The following is a 12064-nucleotide window of genomic DNA, read 5'->3' on the forward strand; positions in this document are numbered from 1 at the left end:
CCTCTCTCTGTCTGTCTAGTCTGCTCTCTCTACTCTTATCTATCTGGTCTCTAGTCTTTCTCAAATTTTATGCTGCCCAGAGTCTTTTTGGAGTGTGATTGGCCGATAAATGAATTTCATAAATAAATACATTGCTTGCACGTGCCTTCCGAAGACTGGGGAATCTGAGAGAGCAGAATTTGAGAGCCCCAGTAACACGCCCCCCCTCCCCACTTTAATCCCCTTGTGAGCCATCCACAACTTGACTGAGAGATTCAGGGTCAGGAAGCTGGACCCCCACATTTGGGAGGGGGCGGGGGGGGCTCTTGGTGGCTGCCTCCTCTAGCGGGTGCACCCAGCTCCTCCCCACTGAATGGGGGCTGCTTCCCTGCCTCTCCTGGAGCTGCTGGGAAAGAGTGGAGCCTTCAACCCCTTGGGCTGTGCAAAGGTTTTATTTCGGCTGCTCCCAATGGGCACCTTGCAAAGCGTCCCTCCCCAGCTGGGGTGGGGGGCTGCCCAGGGCTGAGGGCTGACAGAGGTGGCCCTCTGTGTTTCTCCTCACCCAAAGGCCAGCCTGAATAAGCCCAGGGCCTCCTTCCCACCCTCTTCTATTCAAAAAACCCCCAGCCCTTCTCACAAATGTTTGCCCCCAGTTATCCCGGCTGCCTTTGTTTCCCCAGAAACCCACCAAACAAAACTCCGGAGGGCGGGGACCGATGGGGCCAGCGTCCCCTTCTTTTGGCACCCCTTCCCCATCTCTTCCTCCTCCCCCTCCCCAAATTTCATCTGGCTTCTTTGGATGCTGAACTGCAAGCTCCCAGGCCTGCTGGCCATCGCCTTGGTAACCGGGTGTGCAGCCGTTCTCAGGCCGGCTTTGTTCCCCCCCCCCCGCCCCCCTGGCCGTGATAAATGTGCAAAACTCCCCAGGGGTTTTGCACAAAAGGTTGGCCCCTCTCTCCCTCCCTCTCTCCTTTTGTGCAGGCAGCGGTCTCTGGCATTTTGGGGAGGGGGGCAGCAGAGAGTTTATCAACGTGATATGAGCCTAATTTGCAGCCACCTCCCCCTCTTTTCCTCCTTCCTTCCTTCTTTCCTTCATCTCTCTCTCTCTCTCTCCCTGTTTATCCTGTTCGTTTCTTTCTCTTGTCTATCTTGCTTCTCTCTCTCTCTCTCTCTCTCGTCTGTCCTTCCTTCCGTCCGTCCGTCATCTCTCTCTCTCTCTGGTTGTCTGTCCTCTCTCTCTTTCTCTCTTTCTCCCTGTTTATCCTGTTCGTTTCTTTCTCTTGTCTATCTTGCTCCTCTCTCTCTCTCTTGTCTGCCTGTCCTTCCTTCCTTCCTTCCTTCCTTCCGTCCGTCCGTCACCTCTCTCTCTCTGGTTGTCTGTCCTCTCTCTCTCTCTCTCTCCCTGTTTATCCTGTTTGTTTCTTTCTCTTGTCTATCTTGTTTCTCTCTCTCTCTCGTCTGTCCTTCCTTCCATCCATCCATCCATCCATCCATCATCTCTCTCTCTCTCTCTCTGGTTGTCTGTCCTCTCTCTCTTTCTCCCTGTTTATCCTGTTTGTTTCTTTCTCTTGTCTATCTTGCTCCTCTCTCTCTCTTGTCTGCCTGTCCTTCCTTCCTTCCTTCCTTCCTTCCTTCCTTCCTTCCTTCCTTCCGTCCGTCACCTCTCTCTCTCTCTCTGGTTGTCTGTCCTCTCTCTCTTTCTCTCTCTCTCCCTTTTTATCCTGTTCGTTTCTTTCTCTTGTCTATCTTGCTTCTCTCTCTCTCTCTCGTCCTTCCTTCCTTCCTTCCTTCCTTCCTTCCTTCCTTCCTTCCTTCCTTCCTTCCTTCCTTCCTTCCTTCCTTCATCTCTCTCCTTTTTCACCTTCTCTGAATTTGGGGGTGGGTGGGAGAACTAAACACCCTCTTGCATTGAAGAAAAGGCTGCATTTTTTTTGCCCTGTGGCTTCAGCACGCCTCCCCCCACTGGTCACGTGGCCAGAATTTGGACACTTGAGCAACCGACTCGTATTTATGACCGCGGCCGTCATCTAATCCCCCCTTTTGCGAGCTTCTGACAAGCAAAGTCGACGGGGACGAGTCACTGAACAATTTTAAACAACGGCGGCGATTCGTTTTAACAGCTGGCGAGAAAGGTCGTAAAATAAAGCAAAAGCGTACTTAGCAAATGTCTCGCTTACCGAAAGGAACTTTTGGGCATAAGTCGAGGATCGCCTGTGTTGGCAGGTTCAATGTCCAGAATGGTCGTCTGCTTGAATTGGGGTTGGACTAGAAGACCTTCAAGGTCCCCCCCAACCCTATTATCCTGTATTATATTCTCAATCTCTGCAACTTTAAGACTTGTGGACTTCAACTCCCAGAATTCCTCAGCTGGCGCATGCGCCAGCTGAGGAATTCTGGGAGTTGAAGTCCACAAGTCTTAAAGTTGCCAAGTTTGGAGACCCCTGGCCTAAAGACACAAAACGTTTCATTGGAAGGCCTAGTTGGCTGGGGAATTCTGGGAATTGAAGTCCACAAGTCTTAAAAAAGTTGCCAAGACACAAGCTTTTCATTGGAAGGCATAATTGGCTGGGGAATTCTGGGAGTTGAAGTCCACCTCCCTTAAAAGTTGCAGAATGGACAAACCCTGGGCTAAACCAGTTAAAAGAAAGGGTGGATGTTTTAAAAGGCGAAGGATCTGTTAATTGGTGTTTTTAAAAAATAACAAATCCCCCCAATGCTGCTCTTTATAAGGAGGTTCCTTCTTTTTTCAAGGTTCACCGGAGGCCCCAAATCAGCATTAGCCTTCCTTAAACAATGGCCTTCATTTGCAGAGGTATTAGTTTCTATCTGCATACATAATAAAAGGCTGAATAAAGCAGTATCATGTGGCTTAGGGAAGAACACAAAAGGGACAGATAGGCAGAGACAATGTAGAACAAAGAGGAGCAGAAAACAAACTGAATTTAACACTATTAAATAGTTATTGGTTGCCCCTGACCCCAAATGCCTCAGGAATTTAGTAGGGTAGATGCTCCCATCACTGGAGGTTTTCAAGAAGAGACTGGACAGCCTATGATGAGGGGGTTGGACTAGAAGACCTCTAAGGCCCTCTTATGCTGTGTTGTAAATTGATGCTAGGGAGCTTTGGGGTCAAGAGGAGGCTTCAGAAATTTAGGCTCAGCACCTTCATGGTTATTGGTCGTATCTCGGGTACATTGGACCATTTTGGAGCAGCTTCTGGTTGAGTGTTTTGGCCAGATTTCACCTCTGGTTTCTCCAGATGGAGAAGATGAGCAGATGTTCTTGGTGGCCTCCACATCAGTGGACAAGGATGGTTACAAGGGGAGCTTTAAGCAAGATGGAGAATATGTGGCCACCGAGACCTTTGAACGCCCCAAACATTTTATATTTTCCCTCTTTTAGATTTGCCCTGTTGCTTTTCTCTGCTGCAAACGTGGCGACAGATTTTAATAGATCTCTCCCTGTTGCCCTGGGATCAGGCAGGAGGGAAGGATCTGGTGTGAAAAGGTAGCTCCAGAATAGACTTGAGTGTTGAGAATGTCTGGATGATTTAGAGCAGACTGTGGTCCCTTTAAGAGGGGCGGACTTCAACTCCCAGAATTCTATGCTGACTGGAGAATCCTGGGAGTTGAAGTCCACCCCTCTCAAAGCGGCAAGGCTGAGCAATTGCTGACTTAAGAGAATAGATTAATTTCAATTTCAGCAAAAAGATGGTGCTCTTAGGGACACGGTGGCTCAGTGGCTAAGACGCTGAGCTTGTTGATCAGAAAGGTTGGCAGTTCAGCGGTTTGAATCCCTAGCGCCGCATAACGGAGTGAGCTCCCGTGACTTGTCCCAGCTTCTGCCAACCTAGCAGTTCGAAAGCAGGTAAAAAATGCAAGTAGAAAAATAGGAGCCACCTTTGGTGGGAAGGGAACGGTGTTGACCACATGACCAAAATGAGAGAGGAAGGAAGAAAGTAGAGAAGAGAGGAAGGGGGAGAAAGGAGAGGAGGAGAGAAGAGGAAGAGGAGGAAAGGAAGATAAGAGGTAAGAGAGGAAGATGGAAAGGAGAAAGAGAAGGTAGAAGGGGAAGAGGAAAAGATGAGTAAGGAGAGGAAAGGGAAGAAGGAAAGGAAAGGAAAGGAGAGAGGAAGGAAGGAAGTACAGAAGGGAAGGAGAGGGAGAAAAGAAGTGAGGGAGCAAAGATAAGATAAGAGGTGAGCAGAGGAAGATGGAAAGGAGAAAGAGAAGGAGGGAGGGTAGAAGGGGAAGAGAGGAGTAGGGGAGAGGAAAGGGAAGGAAAGGAGAGAGGAAGGAAGGAAGTGGAGAAGAGAGGAAGGGGGAGAAAGAGGAGAGGAGAGGAAGAGGAGGAAAGGAAGATAAGAGGTGAGGAGAGGAAGATGGAAAGGAGAAAGAGAAGGAGAGAGGGTAGAAGGGAAAGAGAGGAGTAGGGAAGAGGAAAGGGAAGAAGGAAGGGAAAGGCGAGACGAAGGAAGAAAGTGAAGAAGAGAGGGAGGGAGAAAAGAAGGGGAAAAGAAGGAGGTGTCAAAACAGGCAAGGGATGGTAAACGGAGCAACCCAAACGGTATGTTATAACCCTGTAAATGGAATGACAAAGGTAGAAGAACAACAAATGTAGAAAAGAATAACAACTATGTGAACCTATAATTGTATGTAGAGAACAAAAATTAATAAAAAAAATCAATAAAAAAAAGTCCAGTTGCCTTTTCGAAAAGCACCTTTGGGACGCGGTCCTCTCTGTGCTGAGCCTCAAGGTTGATTGCACATATAGGACACTTGGCTGCCCCTCGTCCCCCTTCCCTTTGTGACCCCTCCCCTGCCCCCAGTCCTTTGCAAAGCCCTTCCAAGAAGAAGCCTTGTTCTCTGGAAACGGAGTGGCCCAGAGAGAGAAAGAGAAGAGAGTCGCTGACGGAATCGGGTGTTTTATCATTTCGCAAACTTTGCTCTCTCTCTTTGAAGAGGAGCATCCAACTGAGGCTTACAGGCTTAGGGTCTTCCTGGCAAAGGAGGAAGGGGGTGGGGGGCTAAGGAGGGGAAGCTGAGCAGCTCTGGGTTTTGGAAAAGAAATGCGGACAACAGTCGGTGTTAAAATTAAACACATATCAATCTTGTCATTTGACCAGTTGAGTCACACTTTTGGGTAAGGAAGGCTACTCAACAATCCAAACTAAAATCTAGGATAGTGTCTTTCAACGGTGAAAGATGGGTGGACTTCAACTCCCAGAATTCCCCAGCCAGTTGTGCTGGCTGGAGAATTCTGGGAGTTGATGTCCACGCAACTTCAAGTGGCGACGGTTGAAAAAACCCTCATCTGCCACTCCCTTCTAAACCAGTGGTTCCCAAACTTGGCAACTTTAAGACTTGTGGACTTCAGAGCAGAGCTGGCTGGAGAATTCTGGGAGTTGAAGTCCACAAGTCTTAAAGTTGCCAAGTTTGGGAACCACTGTTCTAAGCTATTCTTCTTGGTAGGCTGTAGCTTGATCTTATTGGCAGTTGTGTGCTCCTTGGGTTGTGTGAAGTTGTGGTGCTTCAACCCTGCCAAGCCAAGTTGGGCTGCTGTCCTCATTTTGCAGCCGGCCACCCCATCTTTGATGTCCCAACCCTCCAAAGTTGCCCTCACTTCTGGCCCATGTTGCAAAGCACTGACATGGTTTTCGAGCCGATGGCCACAGGGGAAGGCTGGCGACGGCTGTGAAATTGTCCCGGCACTCCAGGGTGTGGTGAGGAGGCAGCGCTGGAGTTTCGGAGAGCCAGGTGGATGCCGGGGAGGTGCCTGGAAGTGTCCTTCAGGGCCTGGCCTGCAGGTGGAAGGAGAAGGAGGCTGAGCAGTTTTCACCTTGCCGGTTAGACATCTGTGCTTGGGAGTCCTGGAGGCCTGGCAGATGTTAAGGAGCGCTGCTAATATAAGCAGCAGCTGTGTGCCGTCCATGTGTGGCTAGCAGAGCTGCCACCTGCCCTGGGTGGCAGCTTGATTCCATGACCTAGTTGGCGTAGCGTGGTGGCCTATCTCTGGGATGGCTTCATAGGGACTAGAATTTCCATTGCTAAGCAGTGCCGTTTGCAAAACGTCGTGCGGTCTCCTTCTTTTGCCATCTCTCTAAAGCTGCAGGTGAGGAGATCCCATGGACCCCCTCCTGAGCTTATGGATGAACATCTGGGGCAGGGGGTTGGGATAGAAGATCTCCCAAGGTTCCCTTCCAGCTCAGGGTTCTGTGATTCTATGATCTTGGGCAGCGGGCTAGACTAAGGTCCTTTCCAGCCCTTTCGATCTTTGAGCTGGCATAGGAGGTTAGACTAGAAGACCTCTACAGTCCTTTCCAGCCCTAGGATTCCTCCTTTCGCCATCTCTCTAATGCCGCAGGCAAGGAGATCCCTTCTGAGCTTATGGATGAACATCTGGGGCAGGGAGTTGGAGTAGAAGATCTCCAAGTCCCTTCCAGCCCTAGTATTCCGTGATTCTTTCTATGATCTTAGGTAGAAGGTTACTAGAAGACTTCCATGGTCCTTTCCAGCCCTGTGATTCTATGATTCTGGCTGTGAAGAAAGACTAGAAAGACCTCCAGGGTCCCTTCCGGCCCTACGGTTCTATAATCTTGGGCAGAAGGTTGGACTAGAACAGTGTTTCTCAACCTTGGCTACTTGAAGATGTCTGGGCCTCAACTCCCAGAATTCCCCAGCCAGCGAATGCATTCGCTGGCTGGGGAATTCTGGGAGTTGAGGCCCAGACATCTTCAAGTAGCCAAGGTTGAGAAACACTGTCCTAGACACTGAATTGTTTATACGTGAATGCTGGCTGGGGAATTCTGGGAGTTGAAGTCCAGACATCTTCAAGTAGCCAAGGTTGAGAAACACTGGACTAGAAGACCTTCATGGTCCTTTCCAGCCCTGTGATTCTATGATCTTGTCTGTAGAGTTGGACTAGAAGATCTCCAAGGTTCCTTCCAGCCCTAGGAGTCTATGATCTTGGGCTTGCTAGAAAACCTGTGAGGTCCCTTCCACCTCTAGGGTTCTATAATCTTGGGCAGAAGGTTGGACTAGAAGACCTTCATGGTCCCTTCCAGCTCTGTCATTCTATGATTCTATGATCTTAGACAGAGGGTTACTAGAAGACCTCCAATGTCCCTTCCAGCCCTGTCATTCTATGATCTTGGCTATGGAGCTGGATTAGAAGACCTCCAAGGTCCCTTCCAGCCCTGTGATTCTATGATCTTGGCTATGGAGAAAGACTAGAAGACTCCCAAGGTCCCTTCCAGCCCTGTCATTCTATGATTCTATGATCTTAGGCAGAGGGTTACTAGAAGACCCCCAAGGTCCCTTCCAGCCCTGTCATTCTATGATCTTGGCTATGGAGAAAGACTAGAAGACCTCCAAGGTCCCTTCCAGCCTTAGGATTCCATGATTGCATAAACTCTGCCCTGCTGGATGGGACCCCTTGCTTCCACCGTGACCGGCCAGCTGCACCAGGAGGCCTGCTAGACTCCCAGCTGCTCCCTTCGGAGGCAGGTGCAGCCCCATCCAGGCTAGTAGCTTAATAGCAGGATTCCCATGGATCCCACGGCCCTTTTTGGAAACCAGCCAAGTTGCTTAGCCAGTGTCACATCTGGTAGCAGATCCCAAGCGGAATTTACATGTTGAGTAAAAGCAGAGCTGGCTGGAGAATTCTGGGAGTTGAAGTCCACACGTCTTAAAAGTTGCCAAGTTTGGGAACCACTGGTCTAGACAGCGGGAGAAACTGAGGTCCCTGAAGGATCTTCGCTTGGCAGTCTGGAGCCACCTTCACGTGGAACTTGGTGTTGCCAAGAATTTGCCCTGCCCCTCAACTCCGGTCCCCCCCCCCCTCCGGGAGAACCGGATCTGGGACTTTCCTTGGAGGGGGGGGGGAGGATGGGAGCTTTGCCGAGTCAGCTTCTTTCCGGAGTGGTTGTGTCCGACTTGTTCTGACAGACTCCTGGCGCCCTGCAGCGGAGTGAGCTCCAGCCCCTTGCGAGGAGTAGGAGGAACCATCTTCCCGTTGGCGTCTCCCTCTCCTGCTCTCAGGCGCTGAGCATGGAGGAGGGCGGGTCCTTAACGAGCACATCCATCATGCTTAATGTTCCACCGCCGGAGACTTCCAGGAGGGTGTGTGAAAGATTGGCTGACTCTCTCCTGGCCAGGATGTTTTCTGCTTCTTGCTTGCTCCACTCCTCCTCCTCCTTTTCCACCAGCAAGACCCAGCCCAGGCTCTCTCTTCCCCAAGGAAGGTGGCCGGTTGGTCCTTGCGACTGGACAAAACTTGCCCTGAGACTCTGCACATGTTTGAACCGGAGCGTAACACTTCTCGAACAGGATAAACAAGAATTAAAGTGTGCAGGGAATTTGCTTTAGGTCTGCCTTAATGTAGTTCTGTGGCTATCATCGTTCTAACAGCAAGCGCGGGTCTCCTGCTTGAGCAAGGGGTTGGACTAGGAGACCTCCAAGGTCCCTTATTTTTGTGGGTTAGTTTGTTTTGGAATAAGGTGCCCACATGGGACAATTGGAGCTCTTGACTCACAATTAGGAGGCTGTGAGTTCCATCCCCACAGGCCTGGGGCTAAAGAGCTGTTGTCCCCGTCTTGAATGGTATGACAGTTGTGTGTTTTTAAATTATGTATTGTTATGTATCGTTTTTATTTTTATTTTTTGTCTGTACCCCCCCCCCCCTTCCCTGATTTGATTTGTTAGCCGCCCTGAGTCCCCTTCGGGGGAAAAGGGCAGCATATAAATATAATAAATGAAATGAAATGAAATCCTAGGTAGAGGCTGAGATTTCTTTCTCTGGGAACAATGAGAATATATCTGCTGAACAAAACTCCGTGTTGGCGACGGGGAAAGGCGTCCGGCCAGTAAACACTCAGCTCTGTTGCCTAGGGTCCAGCCCATATTATGGGGTCGTTAAAAGAAGATGTTTGAACAACTGGAGGAAGTCACTCCAGAGATTAGTTGTGAAGAGAAGAGGGCTTGGGTGAGATTCTCCTGGGTGGGTGGAGTGTGAAATTCTTTGCACTCCCATAGTTTATAAACGCACACTTTACCACACAGGCAGCCAACGGTCCCAGGGAAGAAAACCACGTGGGGCTCTCCTGGATCCCTGCCCTGGAAACCTGCTGGAGAAGTTCTCCATCCCCTGAAGGGATTCAAAGAGATCCCTCACCCAGATTCTCCCTTTCAGAGAACTGTTCAAAAGGTGCTTAATTGTCTTCTGAAGCTGTATGAAATGTGCTTTTTCCAAAAGGTCTTTTCTCCCCCCCCCCCCTTGAAAACATTTACCTTCTATGGCACTTTCCACCGGCAAAGTTGTTTAAGGTTTTGAAGAGGCAGGTTTTTTAAAAAAAGTTTTTGCATCCTGCAAACCTCCCAAAAATGGCTCGTTTTTTGCAAAAAACAGGTCCGTTAAAAAAAAAAAGGAGGCTTGTATAGTGCTCCTGGGGGGTGCTCCCCAAATGAGCAAAAAATGGCCCTGTTTTTTTGTCCAAAAAATTGCAAGCACATCCTTTAGGAGGTTTATAGCATGCTCGGGGTGGGGGTGGGGACATTGAGCAAAAAACCGGCCTGTTTTTCGCTAATTTCTGCCCTCCCCAGCCCCCAGGAGCACTCTAAAGCCTCCTAAAGGCTCCTCAGGGCCATTTTTGTGAAAAGCAGGGGGGGGGGGGAGTTTCAGGAGGCAAAAAAATGCTGTATTCAGTGTATAAGACACACCCAGATTTTCAGCCTCTTTTTTGAAGGGAAAAGATGTGCCTTATATACTCCAAAAAATACGGTAATCAGACGCTGGGTTCATATTGTCATATGTGGTGGAAATGCTCAAAGGAAAAAAAAATATTGGACAAAAATACAATGGTTGGAAAAAATGATAAAGCAAACGTATAGATCTAAAGCCAGAAATATTCTTGCTGGGTATCTTAGCAGAAAAATACAACAAATACTTATTTAATTCTACACATGTTAACAGCATCTAGAACAGTGTTTCTCAACCTTGGCCACTTGAAGATGTCCAGACTTCAACTCCCAGAATTCCCCAGCCAGCGAATGCTGGCTGGGGAATTCTGGGAGTTGAAGTCCAGACATCTTCAAGTGGCCAAGGTTGAGAAACACTGGTCTAAGGTAACCCTGGACTTAACCACTGCAGAATTTCTGTTGTCATGTGAAGGGATTGTTAAGTCCGTCGTGCCTGATTTTACGACCTTTGGGCCATGCTCGTTACGCAAATCACTGCAGTTGTTAAGTGAATCACACGGTCTTTAAACGAATCCAGCTTCCCCCATTGACTTTTGCTTGTCGGAAGCCAGCTGAGAAGGTCGCCAATGGGGATTGCGTGATCCCACCCCAGACACGGCAACTGTTGTAAATACATACCGGTTGCCAGTCCTCCAAATTTTGATGGCCCTGGGGATATTGTGACAATTGTGAGCAAGAATCACTTCATTCAGTGCTGTTTTCACACTGAATGGTTGCTAAATGAATGGTTACAACTCGAGAACTCTCTGTATTCTCCAGAAAGTTGTTTTGAGCCCCAAACGCAGCGGGGAAATCTAAATTATTTTGCCACCAGTTCTGTGGGCGTGGCTTGGTGGAGGCGGTCATGTGGGCGTGGCTTGGTGGTGGCGGTCATGTGACCGGGTGGGCGTGGCCAACTTTCCCCCCACTTTCTTTTTTAGCAGATTTTTTTAAATTATTTTTTTCCCTTCTACAACACCTTTCAGTTCATTATGTCAACATTGTTATGTCATCCTACCTGTACATGTATATAATATCCCCCACTTTTTAAAGCATCTTTTTCCTACCTTTTGCCCTTTTTATCCCCCCCCCCCACTTTTTAAAGCTTTTTTTTTTTTTTTTTTTGCTACTGGTTTGAGCAAACCTTAGCATTTTTTGCAACCAGTTCTACTGAAGTGGTCAGAACCGGTACGATTTCACCCCTGCCCAAACGTGCATCAGAGGGGAGAGGCAGAGAATGCGGTGGTCCCATCCCTGAGGGAGAGACACCTGGTGGGACTCAGAAGAAGGGCCTTCTCCGTGGTGGCCCCCTCTCTCGGGAACCTCAGCCCCCACCCCCGGGGGATTAGGACGGCCCCCGCTCTAATGCTCTTCCGGAAGGCACTGAAGGCCTGGTTCTGCCAGCGGCCCTTGGGAACACAGAGCGGGTTGGAGCCCATTAAATGCCTCGTATGATTCTGCTGTCGCTGGGCTGGGGGGTTTGGGAGGAGGGGGGTTGATTTGGTTATATTGTACTATATTAATTTATTTGATTCTTTTTGTTAGTTTTTATTGTTTTAAATGTGGTGTTATATTCTGTACACTGCCTTGAGTCGCCATGGGTAAATAGGCGGAAATATAGCGTATTTTTCAGAATATAAGACGTAACACACACACACACACACACACACACACACACACACACACACGTAAAAGCATGGAAATGTTGGTGCATCTTATTCACCGAATACAGCCATTTTTGGCCTCCCAAACCCCATTTTTGTGAAAATGGGCCATTTTTAGCAAAAACAGAAGTATTTTTGCCTTCCCCAATACCCCAGAAGCCCTCTTCAGGCTTCATCAGGGCTGGGGGAAGGGAAAAATGCCCCCGTTTTGGTGAAAAATGGCCTGTTTTCCTCCCATTTTTCACCAAAATGGGGGTGTTTTTGCCTTTCCCCAGCTGAAGGCTGAAGAGTGCTCCTGGGGGCCGGGAAGGACAAAAGCTTTCCTTTCTTTCTTACCTCTTCAAAATCTTGGTGCGTCTTATACACCAGTGCATCTTATAGTCTGAAAAATGGTTCCACCACAAATCTGCGAAGCCCTTATCCGCAGAGACATAAGCGCAAAGACTAATTCGCGCCGTTCAAAGCGCTAAGGAAAAACACGACCCTACTGCGATGACATAATCACGGAGGGCAAATCCGCGCATTTCCAAGCACTCAGTACCCTAAACCTAACCCTAAAACAAACCCTAAAACAAACCCCTAAACCTAATCCTAACCCTTACCTTAATAGAAATCGGCTTTCTGCCGCGGCACCGTTTTAAAACGCCCTTCTGTTGCCGCGCTGTTGTTGCGGCGGTGATGACGCGT

General features: G+C 48.9%; 1 protein-coding gene across 1 annotated transcript in view; it reads left to right on the plus strand.

Annotated features, from left to right (window-relative positions):
• Positions 1 to 12064, plus strand: part of VANGL2 (VANGL planar cell polarity protein 2) — a 47147-nt gene that overhangs the window by 16590 nt on the left and 18493 nt on the right. The window lies entirely within an intron of this gene.

This window comes from Thamnophis elegans, chromosome 17 (assembly GCF_009769535.1).
Source record: "Thamnophis elegans isolate rThaEle1 chromosome 17, rThaEle1.pri, whole genome shotgun sequence".
Classification (NCBI taxonomy): Eukaryota; Metazoa; Chordata; class Lepidosauria; order Squamata; family Colubridae; genus Thamnophis; species Thamnophis elegans.